We start from the raw sequence: 23,781 nt of genomic DNA, 5'->3' as shown, positions 1-23,781 counted from the left end.
TGACCTGGAGAGAATCGCTGTCTTCTCCACGAACCCTTTCCACTGGAGTACCCCAGGGTTCTGTCCTAGGGCCCCTACTTTTCTCCCTCTACACCAAGTCTCTTGGCTCGGTAATCTCTTCACATGGGCTCTCCTACCACAGCTACGCAGACGACACTCAACTCTTCCTGTCCTTCCCCGCGTCTGATGTACACGTGGCAACCCGTATCTCAGCATGTCTCGCTGACATTTCAACTTGGATGGCTGACCACCATCTCAAGCTCAATCTTAACAAGACCGAGCTCCTCTTCATCCCCGGGAAAGCCTGCCCTCTCCAAGACTTCTCCATCACAGTGGAGAACTCTACTGTAACCCCCTCCCTGACAGCCAAGAACCTTGGAGTGATCCTGGATAACCGACTATCCTGTGCGGAGAACATTGCAGCAACGGCTCGCTCCTGCAGATTCTTCCTCTACAACATCAGAAGGATACGACCATTCCTTACCAGAGAGGCAGCGCAACTCTTGACCCAGGCACTGGTCATCTCCCGCCTGGATTACTGCAATGTACTCCTGGCTGGGCTCCCCGCTTCAGCCATTAGACCTCTGCAGCTCATCCAGAATGCTGCTGCCCGGCTGGTATTCAACCTCCCCAAATACTTGCATGTCACCCCTCTCCTTCGCACCCTGCACTGGCTCCCGATAGCAGCTCGCATCAGATTCAAGACCCTGGTGCTTGCATACCAGGCAGCTAAAGGGACAGCCCCTGCCTACCTGAAGGAAATGGTAACCCCCCAAACCCCTGCCCGCTCACTCCGCTCCTCCACCTCGGCTGGCCGACTGGCCCCACCTCCTCTACACAGCAGTCGGGCTGCCCGATCACGTCTCTTCACAACACTGGCTCCCCGCTGGTGGAATGAGCTCCCCACGGCCGTCAGAACGGCTGAGTCACTACCCATCTTCCGTCGTAGACTGAAGACCCATCTCTTCAGGTTACATCTTAACTGCTCCTCCTGAGACATCTTCTGACCCTTACCACTACGTCTCCTAAAGACACCCGCTTTCCCCTCTACTGTGTCCCTAAGAACTTCTATTGCCCCCTTGTACTGTTTCTCAGTTTCTCCTGGAAAAAAAGAAAAAAGTTTTAGTAGAAGGCGATAGGGAGAAGGTTTTTTCTTCTATCAGTGGCCCCGGGCCCGAGCTAGATTACTCTTCCTGCAACGAATGGTGGATTGCTGATTCACATGCTTAGTATTCAAATGTATTGATTGTAAGTCGCTTTGGAATAAGGCGTCTGCTAAATGCCAAAAATGTAAATGTAAAATGTAAAATGAAGAAGCAACAACCAAGAAGACGTCGCTCATGAAGTGCCTTTTAGTTTGCTATGTGATTGTGCTAATAAGTTTAAGTCTAATTGAGACAGCGGTAAAGGCTGTTCTCCAACAGGGGTCACGTGCTGGTAACCTCTGTCCCTGAAGAAGCAACAACCAAGAAGACGTCGCTCATTAAGTGCCTTTTAGTTTGCTATGTGATTGTGCTAATAAGTTTAAGTCTAATTGAGACAGCGGTAAAGGCTGTTCTCCAACAGGGGTCACGTGCTGGTAACCTCTGTCCCTGAAGAAGCAACAACCAAGAAGACGTCGGTCTTTAAGTGCCCTTTAGCTTGTTATGTGATTGTGCTAATAAGTTTAACTCTAATTGAGACAGCGGTAAAGGCTGTTCTCCAACAGGGGTCACGTGCTGGTAACCTCTGTCCCTGAAGAAGCAACAACCAAGAAGACGTCGGTCTTTAAGTGCCCTTTATCTAGTTATGTGATTGTGCTAATAAGTTTAACTCTAATTGAGACAGCGGTAAAGGCTGTTCTCCAACAGGGGTCACGTGCTGGTAACCTCTGTCCCTGAAGAAGCAACAACCAAGAAGACGTCGCTCATTAAGTGCCTTTTAGTTTGCTATGTGATTGTGCTAATAAGTTTAAGTCTAATTGAGACAGCGGTAAAGGCTGTTCTCCAACAGGGGTCACGTGCTGGTAACCTCGGTCCCTGAAGAAGCAACAACCAAGAAGACGTCGCTCATTAAGTGCCTTTTAGTTTGCTATGTGATTGTGCTAATACGTTTAAGTCTAATTGAGACAGCGGTAAAGGCTGTTCTCCAACAGGGGTCACGTGCTGGTAACCTCTGTCCCTGAAGAAGCAACAACCAAGAAGACGTCGCTCATTAAGTGCCTTTTAGTTTGCTATGTGATTGTGCTAATAAGTTTAAGTCTAATTGAGACAGCGGTAAAGGCTGTTCTCCAACAGGGGTCACGTGCTGGTAACCTCGGTCCCTGAAGAAGCAACAACCAAGAAGACGTCGCTCATTAAGTGCCTTTTAGTTTGCTATGTGATTGTGCTAAAAAGTTTAACTCTAATTGAGACAGCGGTAAAGGCTGTTCTCCAACAGGGGTCACGTGCTGGTAACCTCTGTCCCTGAAGACAGAGGTTTTGGAAACCTAGCAGTGAAGTCATCTCTCTCTCCACTCTGAGTAAGTAGACTATCTAGTAAGCTGGACTTCTGATAAGTTGATACCTGTCTTGTTATTAGTAATAGAGTAAATAACTGTCTGTTTTAAGGCTATCTAGTTAAAATTGGACTACTGATACCTGTCTGTTCATTAGTAATAGTGATAGGGAAAGTAATAGGGTGATTGCTGTCTGTTTTAAGATTATCTAGTTAAGCTGTCTGTTTTCAAAACAAAGGCTTCAGAGTCATTCTGGTGAAACTAACCAGTTTCTGACCAAGTAGGTGTTAACTTGTAGTAGGAGGAGACTTCTAGCACCCCTATATAGTGGATAGACCAAGGCCAGGGAGGTCATACAGGCGACTGTGAGAACACCTGTCAGTCGTTGTCATTAGTGCTCGTTAGTGAGGAGTGGCTACAAGCCTGCTAGTGTCCATAAATATCTGGCCTGTCTGAGAGCGACAGCCCCTGCGACAGCCTCCTGACACTAAGACTCGTGACCACAAGACAAGGGAGTCTATCTGTGGGAGTCCTGAGAGGAAGCCAGGGTACTTAGTACCTTCTCTTCCAGTGTTTGTAGTGTTGCTGTCTTCTCTTGGCACATCGGTCTACTGAGTGCACTTAGCTACCCCTACTTCTGTTGGTTCATTAGCGCTCTTCCCCTCTACGGACCTATATCCCAATGTGCTTTCTCCCTATTCCTGTTCTTCTGACACTCAGGAGGACACCTAGATGCTACACCCCCCCTCGCAACCCTTCCAATCTCATCTACCCACCTCTTTCTACTGACCATGACTTTATCGCCGCAGGCGGTCTCTGGAATTGCCAGTCGGCGGTCCGGAAAGCTGACGCTATCTCAGCTTATGCATCTCTTATGGCCCTCAATTTCCTTGCTCTCACTGAAACCTGGATCACACCAGAAAACACAGCTACACCGGCAGCCCTCTCTGCCGCCTACTCCTTTTCTCATTCCCCTAGACCCTCTGGTCGAGGGGGAGGCACAGGACTCATCATCTCGCCCAAGTGGTCACATACTGTCCTTCCCCTGGCACACTTGTCTATATCCTCCTTTGAATTTCATGCTGCTTTCGTCTCCTCCCCGGTCAAACTCCCCATTGTTGTCATCTATCGCCCCCCAGGCCAGCTCGGTGACTTCCTAGGCGAGATGGATGGCCTTCTCAGCTACTTCCCTGATGATGGCACTCCGCTCGTACTACTAGGCGACTTCAATTTCCAATCTGAGAAGCTTCTCTCATCTGGAGTACTTGACCTTCTCCTCTCCTTCGGCCTTACCCTGTCCCCCTCTCCTCCGACTCATAAGGCAGGCAATCAGCTCGACCTTGTCTTCACCAGATCTTCCCACACTTCCAACCTTACCGTTACCCCTCTTCCAGTTTCTGATCACCACTTTATATCCTTCTCCCTTCCCCTCAAAACGTCCTCTTCCCTCTCAGCCTCTAACCACTTAAGACCCTCTCGTCGTAACCTACGTACCCTGTCCCCCATCACCCTCTCTTCTTCTGTCCTATCCTCCCTACCCTCTGTCGAATCCTTCTCCCTTCTATCCACTGATGCGGCATCCTCAACCCTCCTGTCCGCTCTCACCTCATCCTTCGACACCCTCTGTCCACTAACCCTGAAGCCAGCTCGATCCTCTCCTCGAGCTCCCTGGCTCTCTGAAACGCTACATGCTTGTAGACTAGAGCTCAGAGCAGCTGAGAGGAAATGGAGAAAAACTGGCCTTTCTGATGACCTTAACCTCTATCACTCTCTCCTTGCCAACTACGCCTCCTCGGCATCAGCTGCTAAAGCATCCTACTATCATTCCAAAATACATTCTTCTGCCTCTAATCCTAGAAAACTGTTCTCCACTTTCTCTTCACTCCTTAATCCACCTCCTCCCCCTCCTCCTTCCTCCCTGTCCGCCGATGACTTTGTCACCTACTTTGAAAAAAAGGTGGACGACATCAGCAGCACCTTTTCCCCCCCACCTCTCCCTCCTCCCACTAACAATGCTAACACCCCTTCCAAACTCTCTCCTCGACACTCGGTCTCTGGATTGTCATCTTTTTCCCCCCTCTCCCCCGATGAGATTCTCACACTTATCACATCAAAGCGGGCAACCACATGCCCTCTTAATCCCATCCCCTCCCCCCTTCTCCAATCCATTTCCGCCAACATCCTTCCTTACCTTACCACCCTAATCAACTCCTCCCTATCCACAGGATCTGTCCCAGCGGCCTTCAAAATAGCCAGAGTCAAGCCTCTCCTCAAGAAACCTACCCTTGACCCATCATCTGTCCACAATTACAGACCTGTATCCCTTCTCTCCTTCCCTTCCAAAACCCTTGAACGCGCGGCATCTAAACAACTGACTGACTATCTCCGGAAGATGGATCACTTAGACCCCCACCAATCCGGCTTCAAGGCTGGGCATTCCACTGAGACTGCGCTCCTTGCTGTCACGGAAGCCCTCCACTCTGCCCAAGCTTCCTCCCTCTCCTCTGTTCTCATTCTCCTTGACCTGTCGGCTGCCTTCGACACAGTCAATCACCAGATCCTTCTCTCCATCCTCTCAGACCTGGGCATCTCTGGCACCGCACACTCCTGGTTTTCTTCCTACCTGGCGGGCCGCTCCTACCAGGTGACCTGGAGAGAATCGCTGTCTTCTCCACGAACCCTTTCCACTGGAGTACCCCAGGGTTCTGTCCTAGGGCCCCTACTTTTCTCCCTCTACACCAAGTCTCTTGGCTCGGTAATCTCTTCACATGGGCTCTCCTACCACAGCTACGCAGACGACACTCAACTCTTCCTGTCCTTCCCCCCGTCTGATGTACACGTGGCAACCCGTATCTCAGCATGTCTCGCTGACATTTCAACTTGGATGGCTGACCACCATCTCAAGCTCAATCTTAACAAGACCGAGCTCCTCTTCATCCCCGGGAAAGCCTGCCCTCTCCAAGACTTCTCCATCACAGTGGAGAACTCTACTGTAACCCCCTCCCTGACAGCCAAGAACCTTGGAGTGATCCTGGATAACCGACTATCCTGTGCGGAGAACATTGCAGCAACGGCTCGCTCCTGCAGATTCTTCCTCTACAACATCAGAAGGATACGACCATTCCTTACCAGAGAGGCAGCGCAACTCTTGACCCAGGCACTGGTCATCTCCCGCCTGGATTACTGCAATGTACTCCTGGCTGGGCTCCCCGCTTCAGCCATTAGACCTCTGCAGCTCATCCAGAATGCTGCTGCCCGGCTGGTATTCAACCTCCCCAAATACTCGCATGTCACCCCTCTCCTTCGCACCCTGCACTGGCTCCCGATAGCAGCTCGCATCAGATTCAAGACCCTGGTGCTTGCATACAAGGCAGCTAAAGGGACAGCCCCTGCCTACCTGAAGGAAATGGTAACCCCCCAAACCCCTGCCCGCTCACTCCGCTCCTCCACCTCGGCTGGCCGACTGGCCCCACCTCCTCTACACAGCAGTCGGGCTGCCCGATCACGTCTCTTCACAACACTGGCTCCCCGCTGGTGGAATGAGCTCCCCACGGCCGTCAGAACGGCTTAGTCACTACCCATCTTCCGTCGTAGACTGAAGACCCATCTCTTCAGGTTACATCTTAACTGCTCCTCCTGAGACATCTTCTGACCCTTACCACTACGTCTCCTAAAGACACCCGCTTTCCCCTCTACTGTGTCCCTAAGAACTTCTATTGCCCCCTTGTACTGTTTCTCAGTTTCTCCCGAAAAAAGAAAAAAAAAAGTTTTAGTAGAAGGCGATAGGGAGAAGGTTTTTTCTTCTATCAGTGGCCCCGGGCCCGAGCTAGATTACTCTTCCTGCAACGAATGGTGGATTGCTGATTCACATGCTTAGTATTCAAATGTATTGATTGTAAGTCGCTTTGGAATAAGGCGTCTGCTAAATGCCAAAAATGTAAATGTAAAATGTAAAATGAAGAAGCAACAACCAAGAAGACGTCGCTCATGAAGTGCCTTTTAGTTTGCTATGTGATTGTGCTAATAAGTTTAAGTCTAATTGAGACAGCGGTAAAGGCTGTTCTCCAACAGGGGTCACGTGCTGGTAACCTCTGTCCCTGAAGAAGCAACAACCAAGAAGACGTCGCTCATTAAGTGCCTTTTAGTTTGCTATGTGATTGTGCTAATAAGTTTAAGTCTAATTGAGACAGCGGTAAAGGCTGTTCTCCAACAGGGGTCACGTGCTGGTAACCTCTGTCCCTGAAGAAGCAACAACCAAGAAGACGTCGCTCATTAAGTGCCTTTTAGTTTGCTATGTGATTGTGCTAATAAGTTTAAGTCTAATTGAGACAGCGGTAAAGGCTGTTCTCCAACAGGGGTCACGTGCTGGTAACCTCTGTCCCTGAAGAAGCAACAACCAAGAAGACGTCGGTCTTTAAGTGCCCTTTAGCTTGTTATGTGATTGTGCTAATAAGTTTAACTCTAATTGAGACAGCGGTAAAGGCTGTTCTCCAACAGGGGTCACGTGCTGGTAACCTCTGTCCCTGAAGAAGCAACAACCAAGAAGACGTCGCTCATTAAGTGCCTTTTAGTTTGCTATGTGATTGTGCTAATAAGTTTAAGTCTAATTGAGACAGCGGTAAAGGCTGTTCTCCAACAGGGGTCACGTGCTGGTAACCTCTGTCCCTGAAGAAGCAACAACCAAGAAGACGTCGGTCTTTAAGTGCCCTTTAGCTTGTTATGTGATTGTGCTAATAAGTTTAACTCTAATTGAGACAGCGGTAAAGGCTGTTCTCCAACAGGGGTCACGTGCTGGTAACCTCTGTCCCTGAAGAAGCAACAACCAAGAAGACGTCGCTCAATAAGTGCCTTTTAGTTTGCTATGTGATTGTGCTAATAAGTTTAAGTCTAATTGAGACAGCGGTAAAGGCTGTTCTCCAACAGGGGTCACGTGCTGGTAACCTCGGTCCCTGAAGAAGCAACAACCAAGAAGACGTCGCTCATTAAGTGCCTTTTAGTTTGCTATGTGATTGTGCTAATACGTTTAAGTCTAATTGAGACAGCGGTAAAGGCTGTTCTCCAACAGGGGTCACGTGCTGGTAACCTCGGTCCCTGAAGAAGCAACAACCAAGAAGACGTCGCTCATTAAGTGCCTTTTAGTTTGCTATGTGATTGTGCTAAAAAGTTTAACTCTAATTGAGACAGCGGTAAAGGCTGTTATCCAACAGGGGTCACGTGCTGGTAACCTCTGTCCCTGAAGTAATAGTGATAGGGAAAGTAATAGGGTGATTGCTGTCTGTTTTAAGATTATCTAGTTAAGCTGTCTGTTTTCAAAACAAAGGCTTCAGAGTCATTCTGGTGAAACTAACCAGTTTCTGACCAAGTAGGTGTTAACTTGTAGTAGGAGGAGACTTCTAGCTCCCCTATATAGTGGATAGACCAAGGCCAGGGAGGTCATACAGGCGACTGTGAGAACACCTGTCAGTCGTTGTCATTAGTGCTCGTTAGTGAGGAGTGGCTACAAGCCTGCTAGTGTCCATAAATATCTGGCCTGTCTGAGAGCGACAGCCCCTGCGACAGCCTCCTGACACTAAGACTCGTGACCACAAGACAAGGTAGTCTATCTGTGGGAGTCCATCGAGGAAGGCCTGAGAGGAAGCCAGGGTACTTAGTACCTTCTCTTCCAGTGTTTGTAGTGTTGCTGTCTTCTCTTGGCACATCGGTCTACTGAGTGCACTTAGCTACCCCTACTTCTGTTGGTTCATTAGCCCTCTTCCTCTCTACGGACCTATATCCCAATGTGCTTTCTCCCTATTCCTGTTCTTCTGACACTCAGGAGGACACCTAGATGCTACACCCCCCCCTCGCAACCCTTCCAATCTCATCTACCCACCTCTTTCTACTGACCATGACTTTATCGCCGCAGGCGGTCTCTGGAATTGCCAGTCGGCGGTCCGGAAAGCTGACGCTATCTCAGCTTATGCATCTCTTATGGCCCTCAATTTCCTTGCTCTCACTGAAACCTGGATCACACCAGAAAACACAGCTACACCGGCAGCCCTCTCTGCCGCCTACTCCTTTTCTCATTCCCCTAGACCCTCTGGTCGAGGGGGAGGCGCAGGACTCCTCATCTCGCCCAAGTGGTCACATACTGTCCTTCCCCTGGCACACTATGTCTATATCCTCCTTTGAATTTCATGCTGCTTTCGTCTCCTCCCCGGTCAAACTCCACATTGTTGTCATCTATCGCCCCCCAGGCCAGCTCGGTGACTTCCTAGGCGAGATGGATGGCCTTCTCAGCTACTTCCCTGATGATGGCACTCCGCTCGTACTACTAGGCGACTTCAATTTCCAATCTGAGAAGCTTCTCTCATCTGGAGTACCTGACCTCCCCCTCTCCTCCGACTCATAAGGCAGGCAATCAGCTCGACCTTGTCTTCACCAGATCTTCCCACACTTCCAACCTTACCGTTACCCCTCTTCCAGTTTCTGATCACCACTTTATATCCTTCTCCCTTCCCCTCAAAACGTCCTCTTCCCTCTCAGCCTCTAACCACTTAAGACCCTCTCGTCGTAACCTACGTACCCTGTCCCCCATCACCCTCTCTTCTTCTGTCCTATCCTCCCTACCCTCTGTCGAATCCTTCTCCCTTCTATCCACTGATGCGGCATCCTCAACCCTCCTGTCCGCTCTCACCTCATCCTTCGACACCCTCTGTCCACTAACCCTGAAGCCAGCTCGATCCTCTCCTCGAGCTCCCTGGCTCTCTGAAACGCTACATGCTTGTAGACTAGAGCTCAGAGCAGCTGAGAGGAAATGGAGAAAAACTGGCCTTTCTGATGACCTTAACCTCTATCACTCTCTCCTTGCCAACTACGCCTCCTCGGCATCAGCTGCTAAAGCATCCTACTATCATTGCAAAATACATTCTTCTGCCTCTAATCCTAGAAAACTGTTCTCCACTTTCTCTTCACTCCTTAATCCACCTCCTCCCCCTCCTCCTTCCTCCCTGTCCGCCGATGACTTTGTCACCTACTTTGAAAAAAAGGTGGACGACATCAGCAGCACCTTTTCCCCCCCACCTCTCCCTCCTCCCACTAACAATGCTAACACCCCTTCCAAACTCTCTCCTCGACACTCGGTCTCTGGATTGTCATCTTTTTCCCCCCTCTCCCCCGATGAGATTCTCACACTTATCACATCAAAGCGGGCAACCACATGCCCTCTTGATCCCATCCCCTCCCCCCTTCTCCAATCCATTTCCGCCGACATCCTTCCTTACCTTACCACCCTAATCAACTCCTCCCTATCCACAGGATCTGTCCCAGCGGCCTTCAAAATAGCCAGAGTCAAGCCTCTCCTCAAGAAACCTACCCTTGAACCATCATCTGTCCACAATTACAGACCTGTATCCCTTCTCTCCTTCCCTTCCAAAACCCTTGAACGCGCGGCATCTAAACAACTGACTGGCTATCTCCGGAAGATGGATCACTTAGACCCCCACCAATCCGGCTTCAAGGCTGGGCATTCCACTGAGACTGCGCTCCTTGCTGTCACGGAAGCCCTCCACTCTGCCCAAGCTTCCTCCCTCTCCTCTGTTCTCATTCTCCTTGACCTGTCTGCTGCCTTCGACACAGTCAATCACCAGATCCTTCTCTCCATCCTCTCAGACCTGGGCATCTCTGGCACCGCACACTCCTGGTTTTCTTCCTACCTGGCGGGCCGCTCCTACCAGGTGACCTGGAGAGAATCGCTGTCTTCTCCACGAACCCTTTCCACTGGAGTACCCCAGGGTTCTGTCCTAGGGCCCCTACTTTTCTCCCTCTACACCAAGTCTCTTGGCTCGGTAATCTCTTCACATGGGCTCTCCTACCACAGCTACGCAGACGACACTCAACTCTTCCTGTCCTTCCCCCCGTCTGATGTACACGTGGCAACCCGTATCTCAGCATGTCTCGCTGACATTTCAACTTGGATGGCTGACCACCATCTCAAGCTCAATCTTAACAAGACCGAGCTCCTCTTCATCCCCGGGAAAGCCTGCCCTCTCCAAGACTTCTCCATCACAGTGGAGAACTCTACTGTAACCCCCTCCCTGACAGCCAAGAACCTTGGAGTGATCCTGGATAACCGACTATCCTGTGCGGAGAACATTGCAGCAACGGCTCGCTCCTGCAGATTCTTCCTCTACAACATCAGAAGGATACGACCATTCCTTACCAGAGAGGCAGCGCAACTCTTGACCCAGGCACTGGTCATCTCCCGCCTGGATTACTGCAATGTACTCCTGGCTGGGCTCCCCGCTTCAGCCATTAGACCTCTGCAGCTCATCCAGAATGCTGCTGCCCGGCTGGTATTCAACCTCCCCAAATACTCGCATGTCACCCCTCTCCTTCGCACCCTGCACTGGCTCCCGATAGCAGCTCGCATCAGATTCAAGACCCTGGTGCTTGCATACCAGGCAGCTAAAGGGACAGCCCCTGCCTACCTGAAGGAAATGGTAACCCCCCAAACCCCTGCCCGCTCACTCCGCTCCTCCACCTCGGCTGGCCGACTGGCCCCACCTCCTCTACACAGCAGTCGGGCTGCCCGATCACGTCTCTTCACAACACTGGCTCCCCGCTGGTGGAATGAGCTCCCCACGGCCGTCAGAACGGCTGAGTCACTACCCATCTTCCGTCGTAGACTGAAGACCCATCTCTTCAGGTTACATCTTAACTGCTCCTCCTGAGACATCTTCTGACCCTTACCACTACGTCTCCTAAAGACACCCGCTTTCCCCTCTACTGTGTCCCTAAGAACTTCTATTGCCCCCTTGTACTGTTTCTCAGTTTCTCCCGGAAAAAAAAAAAAAAAGTTTTAGTAGAAGGCGATAGGGAGAAGGTTTTTTCTTCTATCAGTGGCCCCGGGCCCGAGCTAGATTACTCTTCCTGCAACGAATGGTGGATTGCTGATTCACATGCTTAGTATTCAAATGTATTGATTGTAAGTCGCTTTGGAATAAGGCGTCTGCTAAATGCCAAAAATGTAAATGTCAAATGTCAAATGAAGAGGCAACAACCAAGAAGACGTCGCTCATTAAGTGCCTTTTAGTTTGCTATGTGATTGTGCTAATAAGTTTAAGTCTAATTGAGACAGCGGTAAAGGCTGTTCTCCAACAGGGGTCACGTGCTGGTAACCTCTGTCCCTGAAGAAGCAACAACCAAGAAGACATCGCTCATTAAGTGCCTTTTAGTTTGCTATGTGATTGTGCTAATAAGTTTAACTCTAATTGAGACAGCGGTAAAGGCTGTTCTCCAACAGGGGTCACGTGCTGGTAACCTCTGTCCCTGAAGAAGCAACAACCAAGAAGACGTCGGTCTTTAAGTGCCCTTTAGCTTGTTATGTGATTGTGCTAATAAGTTTAACTCTAATTGAGACAGCGGTAAAGGCTGTTCTCCAACAGGGGTCACGTGCTGGTAACCTCTGTCCCTGAAGAAGCAACAACCAAGAAGACGTCGGTCTTTAAGTGCCCTTTAGCTTGTTATGTGATTGTGCTAATAAGTTTAACTCTAATTGAGACAGCGGTAAAGGCTGTTCTCTAACAGGGGTCACGTGCTGGTAACCTCTGTCCCTGAAGAAGCAACAACCAAGAAGACGTCGCTCATTAAGTGCCTTTTAGTTTGCTATGTGATTGTGCTAATAAGTTTAAGTCTAATTGAGACAGCGGTAAAGGCTGTTCTCCAACAGGGGTCACGTGCTGGTAACCTCTGTCCCTGAAGAAGCAACAACCAAGAAGACGTCGCTCATTAAGTGCCTTTTAGTTTGCTATGTGATTGTGCTAAAAAGTTTAACTCTAATTGAGACAGCGGTAAAGGCTGTTCTCCAACAGGGGTCACGTGCTGGTAACCTCTGTCCCTGAAGAAGCAACAACCAAGAAGACGTCGCTCATTAAGTGCCTTTTAGTTTGCTATGTGATTGTGCTAATAAGTTTAAGTCTAATTGAGACAGCGGTAAAGGCTGTTCTCCAACAGGGGTCACGTGCTGGTAACCTCTGTCCCTGAAGAAGCAACAACCAAGAAGACGTCGGTCTTTAAGTGCCCTTTAGCTTGTTATGTGATTGTGCTAATAAGTTTAACTCTAATTGAGACAGCGGTAAAGGCTGTTCTCCAACAGGGGTCACGTGCTGGTAACCTCTGTCCCTGAAGAAGCAACAACCAAGAAGACATCGCTCATTAAGTGCCTTTTAGTTTGCTATGTGATTGTGCTAATAAGTTTAAGTCTAATTGAGACAGCGGTAAAGGCTGTTCTCCAACAGGGGTCACGTGCTGGTAACCTCTGTCCCTGAAGAAGCAACAACCAAGAAGACGTCGGTCTTTAAGTGCCCTTTAGCTTGTTATGTGATTGTGCTAATAAGTTTAACTCTAATTGAGACAGCGGTAAAGGCTGTTCTCCAACAGGGGTCACGTGCTGGTAACCTCTGTCCCTGAAGAAGCAACAACCAAGAAGACATCGCTCAATAAGTGCCTTTTAGTTTGCTATGTGATTGTGCTAATAAGTTTAAGTCTAATTGAGACAGCGGTAAAGGCTGTTCTCCAACAGGGGTCACGTGCTGGTAACCTCGGTCCCTGAAGAAGCAACAACCAAGAAGACGTCGCTCATTAAGTGCCTTTTAGTTTGCTATGTGATTGTGCTAATACGTTTAAGTCTAATTGAGACAGCGGTAAAGGCTGTTCTCCAACAGGGGTCACGTGCTGGTAACCTCGGTCCCTGAAGAAGCAACAACCAAGAAGACGTCGCTCATTAAGTGCCTTTTAGTTTGCTATGTGATTGTGCTAAAAAGTTTAACTCTAATTGAGACAGCGGTAAAGGCTGTTATCCAACAGGGGTCACGTGCTGGTAACCTCTGTCCCTGAAGTAATAGTGATAGGGAAAGTAATAGGGTGATTGCTGTCTGTTTTAAGATTATCTAGTTAAGCTGTCTGTTTTCAAAACAAAGGCTTCAGAGTCATTCTGGTGAAACTAACCAGTTTCTGACCAAGTAGGTGTTAACTTGTAGTAGGAGGAGACTTCTAGCTCCCCTATATAGTGGATAGACCAAGGCCAGGGAGGTCATACAGGCGACTGTGAGAACACCTGTCAGTCGTTGTCATTAGTGCTCGTTAGTGAGGAGTGGCTACAAGCCTGCTAGTGTCCATAAATATCTGGCCTGTCTGAGAGCGACAGCCCCTGCGACAGCCTCCTGACACTAAGACTCGTGACCACAAGACAAGGTAGTCTATCTGTGGGAGTCCATCGAGGAAGGCCTGAGAGGAAGCCAGGGTACTTAGTACCTTCTCTTCCAGTGTTTGTAGTGTTGCTGTCTTCTCTTGGCACATCGGTCTACTGAGTGCACTTAGCTACCCCTACTTCTGTTGGTTCATTAGCCCTCTTCCTCTCTACGGACCTATATCCCAATGTGCTTTCTCCCTATTCCTGTTCTTCTGACACTCAGGAGGACACCTAGATGCTACACCCCCCCTCGCAACCCTTCCAATCTCATCTACCCACCTCTTTCTACTGACCATGACTTTATCGCCGCAGGCGGTCTCTGGAATTGCCAGTCGGCGGTCCGGAAAGCTGACGCTATCTCAGCTTATGCATCTCTTATGGCCCTCAATTTCCTTGCTCTCACTGAAACCTGGATCACACCAGAAAACACAGCTACACCGGCAGCCCTCTCTGCCGCCTACTCCTTTTCTCATTCCCCTAGACCCTCTGGTCGAGGGGGAGGCGCAGGACTCCTCATCTCGCCCAAGTGGTCACATACTGTCCTTCCCCTGGCACACTATGTCTATATCCTCCTTTGAATTTCATGCTGCTTTCGTCTCCTCCCCGGTCAAACTCCACATTGTTGTCATCTATCGCCCCCCAGGCCAGCTCGGTGACTTCCTAGGCGAGATGGATGGCCTTCTCAGCTACTTCCCTGATGATGGCACTCCGCTCGTACTACTAGGCGACTTCAATTTCCAATCTGAGAAGCTTCTCTCATCTGGAGTACCTGACCTCCCCCTCTCCTCCGACTCATAAGGCAGGCAATCAGCTCGACCTTGTCTTCACCAGATCTTCCCACACTTCCAACCTTACCGTTACCCCTCTTCCAGTTTCTGATCACCACTTTATATCCTTCTCCCTTCCCCTCAAAACGTCCTCTTCCCTCTCAGCCTCTAACCACTTAAGACCCTCTCGTCGTAACCTACGTACCCTGTCCCCCATCACCCTCTCTTCTTCTGTCCTATCCTCCCTACCCTCTGTCGAATCCTTCTCCCTTCTATCCACTGATGCGGCATCCTCAACCCTCCTGTCCGCTCTCACCTCATCCTTCGACACCCTCTGTCCACTAACCCTGAAGCCAGCTCGATCCTCTCCTCGAGCTCCCTGGCTCTCTGAAACGCTACATGCTTGTAGACTAGAGCTCAGAGCAGCTGAGAGGAAATGGAGAAAAACTGGCCTTTCTGATGACCTTAACCTCTATCACTCTCTCCTTGCCAACTACGCCTCCTCGGCATCAGCTGCTAAAGCATCCTACTATCATTCCAAAATACATTCTTCTGCCTCTAATCCTAGAAAACTGTTCTCCACTTTCTCTTCACTCCTTAATCCACCTCCTCCCCCTCCTCCTTCCTCCCTGTCCGCCGATGACTTTGTCACCTACTTTGAAAAAAAGGTGGACGACATCAGCAGCACCTTTTCCCCCCCACCTCTCCCTCCTCCCACTAACAATGCTAACACCCCTTCCAAACTCTCTCCTCGACACTCGGTCTCTGGATTGTCATCTTTTTCCCCCCTCTCCCCCGATGAGATTCTCACACTTATCACATCAAAGCGGGCAACCACATGCCCTCTTGATCCCATCCCCTCCCCCCTTCTCCAATCCATTTCCGCCGACATCCTTCCTTACCTTACCACCCTAATCAACTCCTCCCTATCCACAGGATCTGTCCCAGCGGCCTTCAAAATAGCCAGAGTCAAGCCTCTCCTCAAGAAACCTACCCTTGAACCATCATCTGTCCACAATTACAGACCTGTATCCCTTCTCTCCTTCCCTTCCAAAACCCTTGAACGCGCGGCATCTAAACAACTGACTGGCTATCTCCGGAAGATGGATCACTTAGACCCCCACCAATCCGGCTTCAAGGCTGGGCATTCCACTGAGACTGCGCTCCTTGCTGTCACGGAAGCCCTCCACTCTGCCCAAGCTTCCTCCCTCTCCTCTGTTCTCATTCTCCTTGACCTGTCTGCTGCCTTCGACACAGTCAATCACCAGATCCTTCTCTCCATCCTCTCAGACCTGGGCATCTCTGGCACCGCACACTCCTGGTTTTCTTCCTACCTGGCGGGCCGCTCCTACCAGGTGACCTGGAGAGAATCGCTGTCTTCTCCACGAACCCTTTCCACTGGAGTACCCCAGGGTTCTGTCCTAGGGCCCCTACTTTTCTCCCTCTACACCAAGTCTCTTGGCTCGGTAATCTCTTCACATGGGCTCTCCTACCACAGCTACGCAGACGACACTCAACTCTTCCTGTCCTTCCCCCCGTCTGATGTACACGTGGCAACCCGTATCTCAGCATGTCTCGCTGACATTTCAACTTGGATGGCTGACCACCATCTCAAGCTCAATCTTAACAAGACCGAGCTCCTCTTCATCCCCGGGAAAGCCTGCCCTCTCCAAGACTTCTCCATCACAGTGGAGAACTCTACTGTAACCCCCTCCCTGACAGCCAAGAACCTTGGAGTGATCCTGGATAACCGACTATCCTGTGCGGAGAACATTGCAGCAACGGCTCGCTCCTGCAGATTCTTCCTCTACAACATCAGAAGGATACGACCATTCCTTACCAGAGAGGCAGCGCAACTCTTGACCCAGGCACTGGTCATCTCCCGCCTGGATTACTGCAATGTACTCCTGGCTGGGCTCCCCGCTTCAGCCATTAGACCTCTGCAGCTCATCCAGAATGCTGCTGCCCGGCTGGTATTCAACCTCCCCAAATACTCGCATGTCACCCCTCTCCTTCGCACCCTGCACTGGCTCCCGATAGCAGCTCGCATCAGATTCAAGACCCTGGTGCTTGCATACCAGGCAGCTAAAGGGACAGCCCCTGCCTACCTGAAGGAAATGGTAACCCCCCAAACCCCTGCCCGCTCACTCCGCTCCTCCACCTCGGCTGGCCGACTGGCCCCACCTCCTCTACACAGCAGTCGGGCTGCCCGATCACGTCTCTTCACAACACTGGCTCCCCGCTGGTGGAATGAGCTCCCCACGGCCGTCAGAACGGCTGAGTCACTACCCATCTTCCGTCGTAGACTGAAGACCCATCTCTTCAGGTTACATCTTAACTGCTCCTCCTGAGACATCTTCTGACCCTTACCACTACGTCTCCTAAAGACACCCGCTTTCCCCTCTACTGTGTCCCTAAGAACTTCTATTGCCCCCTTGTACTGTTTCTCAGTTTCTCCCGGAAAAAAAAAAAAAAAGTTTTAGTAGAAGGCGATAGGGAGAAGGTTTTTTCTTCTATCAGTGGCCCCGGGCCCGAGCTAGATTACTCTTCCTGCAACGAATGGTGGATTGCTGATTCACATGCTTAGTAGTCAAATGTATTGATTGTAAGTCGCTTTGGAATAAGGCGACTGCTAAATGCCAAAAATGTAAATGTCAAATGTCAAATGAAGAGGCAACAACCAAGAAGACGTCGCTCATTAAGTGCCTTTTAGTTTGCTATGTGATTGTGCTAATAAGTTTAAGTCTAATTGAGACAGCGGTAAAGGCTGTTCTCCAACAGGGGTCACGTGCTGGTAACCTCTGTCCCTGAAGAAGCAACAACCAAGAAGACATCGCTCATTAAGTGCCTTTTAGTTTGCTATGTGATTGTGCTAATAAGTTTAACTCTAATTGAGACAGCGGTAAAGGCTGTTCTCCAACAGGGGTCACGTGCTGGTAACCTCTGTCCCTGAAGAAGCAACAACCAAGAAGACGTCGGTCTTTAAGTGCCCTTTAGCTTGTTATGTGATTGTGCTAATAAGTTTAACTCTAATTGAGACAGCGGTAAAGGCTGTTCTCCAACAGGGGTCACGTGCTGGTAACCTCTGTCCCTGAAGAAGCAACAACCAAGAAGACGTCGCTCATTAAGTGCCTTTTAGTTTGCTATGTGATTGTGCTAATAAGTTTAAGTCTAATTGAGACAGCGGTAAAGGCTGTTCTCCAACAGGGGTCACGTGCTGGTAACCTCTGTCCCTGAAGAAGCAACAACCAAGAAGACGTCGCTCATTAAGTGCCTTTTAGTTTGCTATGTGATTGTGCTAATAAGTTTAAGTCTAATTGAGACAGCGGTAAAGGCTGTTCTCCAACAGGGGTCACGTGCTGGTAACCTCTGTCCCTGAAGAAGCAACAACCAAGAAGACGTCGGTCTTTAAGTGCCCTTTAGCTTGTTATGTGATTGTGCTAATAAGTTTAACTCTAATTGAGACAGCGGTAAAGGCTGTTCTCCAACAGGGGTCACGTGCTGGTAACCTCTGTCCCTGAAGAAGCATCAACCAAGAAGACGTCGGTCTTTAAGTGCCCTTTAGCTTGTTATGTGATTGTGCTAATAAGTTTAACTCTAATTGAGACAGCGGTAAAGGCTGTTCTCCAACAGGGGTCACGTGCTGGTAACCTCTGTCCCTGAAGAAGCAACAACCAAGAAGACGTCGCTCATTAAGTGCCTTTTAGTTTGCTATGTGATTGTGCTAATAATTTTAAGTCTAATTGAGACAGCGGTAAAGGCTGTTCTCCAACAGGGGTCACGTGCTGGTAACCTCGGTCCCTGAAGAAGCAACAACCAAGAAGATGTCGCTCATTAAGTGCCTTTTAGTTTGCTATGTGATTGTGCTAATAATTTTAAGTCTAATTGAGACAGCGGTAAAGGCTGTTCTCCAACAGGGGTCACGTGCTGGTAACCTCTGTCCCTGAAGAAGCAACAACCAAGAAGACGTCGCTCATTAAAATGTTAATGGTTTGAATACCCCCAAGAAGAGAGACAGGGTAATGACGAAACTTAGGGACAGAGCCCAAATTATATATCTGCAGGAGACACACCTTACCAAATTAGAACATGATAAGCTAAAGAAATATGGTTTTAGGAATCTGTACAGTAGTTGGTTTAAGGGGGTTCACAGAAGGGTTGTGACGATTATGATATCAAATCAGGTCCAGTTTGAGTATAAAAAAGAGATAAGAGATGAGGAGGGAAGATACATTATTGTGAAAGGGAAGCTTGACAATGTGACCGTAACTCTGGTGAATGTTTATGCTCCTCCAGATTGTGGAGTCTTTTTTTAGATCATTATTTGATGTTATTGCAGCGGTACAGAGGGTATACTAATCTGTGGGGGGGATATGAATGTAGTTTTGAATCATAACATTGACACAACAAGCCTAAAAAAAACGAAAATACAAATGTCAAAATATGTTAATATATTATTGGATGAGATGGGTTTGGTCGATATATGGAGAAACCTACATCCACTGGAGAAAGACTACACACATTCTAGAATAGATTATTTGTTTGTTGACTCAGCAAATGTCTACAGGGTTAACGATTGTCATATAGGAGGTCCAGATGTGTCAGATCATAACCCGTTGTACCTCGACATAGGCATTAGTAACCGGAAAAGATTAACCAATTGGAGAATGAATGTAGGTCTGCTGAATAATGAACAGAGGAAGGATAAAATTAAATTGGAAATACTAAATTATATTAAGGAAAATGATAATGGAATGGTGGAGCCAACAATGATTTGGGACGCCTTGAAGGCGGTTATGAGAGGCAAATTAATCTCGGAATCGAGTCATGTTAAAAAAACAAATTGGAAAAATATACGAAAAACAGCAAAACTGAGAGGATTGGAAAGAGACTACCAGAATTCGGCTGATTTAAACACACAAAAGGAAAATAAACTTGTAAAATCAGAGATAGAGAAACATCTGACAGAACGAAATATTCTGTTTACCAAGCAGAGCTATTATGAGTTGGGCCCAAGAGCCACTAAACTACTGGCGAGACGGACGCGTAAACAACTCACGAGTAGTCAAATTCATAAAATTAGAGACCCACATACGCTACGAATCAACTGATGACAGAACCAGAGGATATAGAGGGAACATTCCAGAGATACTATGAGGAGTTATATGCACAGCCAGAGTCTGCATCAAGAGAGGAGATTACATATTTTGTAACACACTAGACCAGGGGTCACCAACCTTTTTGAAACTGAGAGCTACTTCATGGGTACTGAGTCATACGAAGGGCTACCAGTTTGATACGCTCTTCTGAAATAACACATTTGCTCAGTTTGCCTTTAGTTATATATTATTAATAATGATTAATGATACTCATCTATGTGAAGACACTGATCACGTTAATGGTTTCTCACAATAATTCTCAAAAATGACAACAAGGTGGGAAACAGATATCAATATTCAGCACTTTATCTCTATTAATCTCAGTAATTGTTACATTTTCAGATGATCACTTACATCACTACATTTCATAGGAAAAATTACCCATTTTCACTAGCCACTGACAAACACTTTTAAGAAAACATCAATACATTTCATAGGAAAAATGACCCATTTTCACTAGCCACTGACAAACCCTTTTAAGAAATCATGAACTATGTTGCACCATGTTTCAAAAAGTTATCAATTATGTAATGTTAAAGAAAAATCAACTTACATATTTTTAAATACATCTTGTCACATTTTGAACTAATGACCAAATCTGCTGCATTTTTAACAAATTATAACTGTTACATGTCATGAACACACTTTTAAATTGAACACAATTCTTCAATATTTTAATTCAACTTTGCCATGGCACTGCCATGTTGCCACTGACAACATCTGGTATCTGTTTCTTTGTTAGTGGGAAGACTGGCATTGCATGCTGTTCACCAGTAATCTGGTGTGTAACTTGACACTGCAACTGTGAGTGAGTCTTTCAGATGTGCATCAGTGAGGCGTGTTCTGTGTTTGTTCTTGATGAAGTTCATGTCAGAAAACGCTGATTCATAGAGATAGGTTGAACCAAACAGGCTGGCAACCTTCATAGCTGCTGTGCATACACCACTGTACTTTTCTGTATCAACAAGGCACCAAAAGTTTGGTGCAGCCTGGTGGGCTTTGAGGTGGAGGTCATTTTGCAATGTTATGATTTCAATCTCCACCTGTCCAGCATCCAAGTTGAACGTTGCACTTAGTTGCTCAGCACAGCATGTTGTGTCCACATTCATGAAAGGATTGGAAATGAATGACACACATGGCTCAAGCTGATGAAGGTCACAAAACCTATTCTCAAACTCTTGCCCAAGTCTGTTTATGACTTCACAGTACTTTTCTGCAACTTTGTCAAATGTCTCAGATGCAGAAGCATTGTCTTTCAGCACCGACTGCACAGAGGGAAAGTGCAGCACCTTTTTTCTCTTTATATCCACAGAAAAAACGTTCATCTTGGCTTTAAATGCATTTAAAGCACTTATCATATCAACAACAGTCTTACCTTTGCCTTGCAGCTCGCAGCTCGCAGTTCAAGTTGTTTAGTTTCCCAGTAATGTCTGTCAAAAATGCAAGGTCAAGTGTCCACTCTGTGTCCTCTAGCAGTGAGACATCTTCGCCTTTGGACTGCATGAACTCTTTGATTTCACCCAAAAGTGACAAAAAACGAAGTAAAACTCGTCCTCTGCTGAGCCATCGGATTTCTGTGTGTAGCAGCAGGTCACCATATTCAGCTGACATCTCCTCCAATAGCACCTTGAAAATCCTGTGCTGTTTTGCTTTGGAGCGGATGTTGTTTATGATTTTCACAACGGGAGTCATCACGTGCCCAAAGCCGATCACTTTTGCACATAACGCCTGCTGGTGAATAATGCAGTGGTAATGCAGAAATGTTGGGAAGTCTGGGTCACCTTTACAGTGAGCGATGAAACCTGTATGTCGGCCGATCATAGCAGGAGCCCCGTCTGTAGTCACCGCTACCAGCTTTTCCAACGGTACCTTTTTCTGCACGAAAAACTCCTTCACCGTGTTATAAATGTCAACTCCCCTCGTAGATGTCTTTAAGGGCAGTAGTGTCAGGAGTTCTTCTCTTGTGGAGAAATCTTCAAACACCATCCGGATGAAAACCGACAGCTGCGCTGTACTGCTGCTGTCCACGGACTCGTCGCACTGGATGCTAAACCAGCTGCACTTAGCCAGATCCTGGTCCAGCTGATCGGCCAAGTTACCAGACATAGCTGACACTCGTCTAGCCATCGTAGAGGCCCCCAGTTGGACGTCGGAGAGAGTGGAGATTAGATCGGTTCCATTTTTCTCGTCTTTTAGTACAGTGTTAGCAATTATAAGCATTGCTTCTTTGACAACTTCTCCGTCTGAAAATGCCTTCTTCTTCTTGATCAGAAAATGTGTAGCTCTAAACGAGGCTTCGGTTGCTTTTTGTGACTTTTTCGCCGGCCTCGTGAAAAAAGACTGTTGCTTACCCAAAGCTGCCTTTAGCTCGCGGGCTTTTTCTGCCCGTAGTGCGCTCCCTGGTGGGTAGTTAGCATGGTAGCTTTTGTGACAGGTAGTGAAGTGTCTCTCCACATTGTGCCGCTTTGCCGTGGCCACAGTCGCCCCGCAAATGAGACACACGCAGGTTTCTTTCACAGTCGTAAAAAAGAACTCCTCCTCCCATTCGTTGTGAAAGTGATACGTTTTCTTTCTTTTTTCTGCCATGTTTTTGGGGTACTAAACTGCATTAAGCGCCCATCTTCGCTGCGCCCGCCAACTTACTCTCCACTTGTCACGCGCACAATACTGACGTTAGAACTAGAGTAGGTCAGAGTTCACCTAAACGTATGTATAATAAACATATTTTTGAGATATTGTCATTTTTAAATCTATATGAATGCAAGTGTGATTAAAAAAGAATAGCAACAGAATAAAATATATATAAATTATAGAATAAATAATATATACATTTTAGACGCAGCTCACTAGTGTAGTTGTGCTATTTTTAGAACAGGCCTGCGGGCGACTCAAGTGGTCTTTGGGGGCAACCTGGTGCACCGTGTTGGGGGCACCGTGTTGGTGACCCCTGCACTAGACCTACCAAAAATAGGACAGTTACAGAATGATACTCTAACGAGAGACATTACGATAGAGGAGGTAGTGGAGGCAATAAACAGATTCAAAAATGGGAAATCACCGGGCAGCGACGGATACCCGGCAGAATGGTATAAGACATTCAAGGACGAACTGTCTCCGTTGTTAGTTGACTCTTTTAATTGGACATTACAAAAAGGTAAATTACCACCAACATGGGCAGAAGCGATAATAACGGTCATACCTAAACCGGGAAAAGATAAGGAAATATGCGGGAATAATAGGCCGATCTCAATACTCAATTTGGACTATAGAATATATACATCTATTATCTCTAGACGACTGGACACCTTTACATTGGACTTGATTGACGAGGACCAAACAGGATTTGTGAGGGGGCGTCAGACACATGATAACATTAGGAGGACTTTGCACATCATAGATCAGGCAAACATACAGAAAAGAGACACGATTCTGGTTAGCGTAGATGCCGAAAATGATTTTGATAGGGTTAATTGGAACTTCCTGTTTACAGTGTTAGAGAAATTTGGATTCAATGATAAATCAATACAGATTATTCTAACCCTATATCAAAAACCTACAGCTAGAATCAAAATAAATGGAAGCTTATCTAACAAATTCAATCTAGAGAGATCAACCAGACAAGGGTGCTGTTTGTCGCCCACCCTGTTCTCATATTATATTGAACCATTGGCCCAAGCCATACGTGAAAATAGTCGAATCCAAGGGGTGACAGTGGGCGGAGTAGAACATAAAGTGGGCCTTTTCGCAGATGACGTCATAGCATTCCTTGAACGGCCGAGTGAATCGCTGCCTGAACTACTGGATCTCTTGAACACATATGGACAGCTATCAGGATACAAGATAAATATGACTAAAACCCAAATACTCACCATTAATTACACTCCACCAAAGGAGATCAGGGAAAATTCAATTTAAATTGGAATCTAAAGAAAATCAATTATTTAGGGATAGAAGTGACTAGACACTTTATGATAAGATTAACCGAGAATTATTAAAAGACATACATCGTTGGTCCACCCTAACATTGGATTTTAGCTATAAGATTGATTTAGTAAGAATTAATGTATTACCCAGAATCTTATATTTATCCCAGGCATTACCAATAGAGATACCACAAATACAATTCACATCATGGGACAGGATGATCTC

Source organism: Nansenia antarctica (assembly GCF_963989245.1).
Source record: "Nansenia antarctica genome assembly, chromosome: 2".
In the NCBI taxonomy this organism is placed as follows: domain Eukaryota; kingdom Metazoa; phylum Chordata; class Actinopteri; order Argentiniformes; family Microstomatidae; genus Nansenia; species Nansenia antarctica.
Note: the sequence above shows the minus strand (reverse complement) of the source record.